Raw genomic sequence first — 1,450 nt, forward strand, 5'->3', positions numbered from 1 at the left:
TAACTTGTTATATGCTTCTTAAAAAAATCTTATTTGTAGCCTCCACGTTGTTTCCTAATTTGGTTAATGGGAACATCTGCGGAGCACATGAATGCAACATTTGTGACGTGTTTTCCATAACCCAGCTCTGTTTGGTCCGCCAGAGAGGGTCAGCAGAGCTAACCAGCAGACTGTCTGGGAAGTGAGATGCAAAAACAGAGCTGCAATCACCGCTTATCACCAGAGAAGCCCCCAAAGAGAACAGAATGGAGATCTTCAAGATTGTGACTTAAAGTTTGTGCCAGACATTATCTGGTACAGCACAAGTCAAACACAGGCAGAAAGTGAAGCTTGTGTGTAATCGAATACTTTTACTTACATGTATGCATGTATTTTACAATTACGAAATGTGTCTTTCTTCTGTTCATAGCAAGCTTCGACAGGTTCCCTAATGCGGGCCATTGAGACTGACATGCAGCAGACAAATGCTGTAGGTTGACCTGCAATGCAAAACACACGCAGTGATAAAAAATTGGGTGATTATGGCTACCATCAGATATGTATACCCTAGCAATTTGTTTTCAAATCAGTTTGTGCCTTAACACAGTATTATTTGTTGTATCACACTCACTTTAGTGGTCTATCTTCACTAGTATTCAAGTCACACTCACCTTGTGCAGGAAGGAAAAGCAGTGTGGTTACACACATAAAAGACAGTCCACAGCTGATGGAGAAATGCATTCTGGGTCCAAGACTGACAGTGTGTCTCCGCACAGCAGAAATCTGGTTAATTGAAATCCTTATTCTGGACACTAACTGGTCAAAAACTTGCCAGTGATGTAAACAGTAAAGCCCTGACCTTATAAATGAGGTCAATATGAGGAGGTACACCCCCCACCCACACACAAACACACCCATTCCAGAGAAAGAGGAACACGTTTATGAATATTTCTCAGTGATTTTGTCAATAATTTTCCTCCATATATGGTTTGAAAAAATCTGTAAGAAGACACACTATGATGGACAGTCACAAACGTACATGGTCAGCAACACTGTTTAAATTTCGTCACTTTCAACCACCACTGATATCTCATGTTGAAACTGAAATACCACTGTTTATAGCACTAAAATATTTTACTTTGAACCAGTCTGTCTGAATTTATGTGGCTTGAATTTATATCTTGGAATTCAGGTTATACTATTAAAAACAAAACTTGTGCTGTCTCCTACTTTGGGGTTAATATCCTTTTTCTCATCCTCACATGTGCTCAGATATCAGTCATTTTATGGGAGAAAGGATAATGGAAACCAAAACATGTCTGAAGATTTAAGTGGTTCATCTGCTTCTAATACTATGGGACAAATGTAAAGTTTTTTATATTAAGGGTTAATAAAATCTCTAAGAATTACTAAAAAAAATTAATGGATGAGTTAGATAAAAAATGTACCCCCTGTACAGTTGTCGTGAAGG

The sequence above is a fragment of the Epinephelus moara genome, chromosome 13, assembly GCF_006386435.1.
Source record: "Epinephelus moara isolate mb chromosome 13, YSFRI_EMoa_1.0, whole genome shotgun sequence".
In the NCBI taxonomy this organism is placed as follows: Eukaryota; Metazoa; Chordata; class Actinopteri; order Perciformes; family Serranidae; genus Epinephelus; species Epinephelus moara.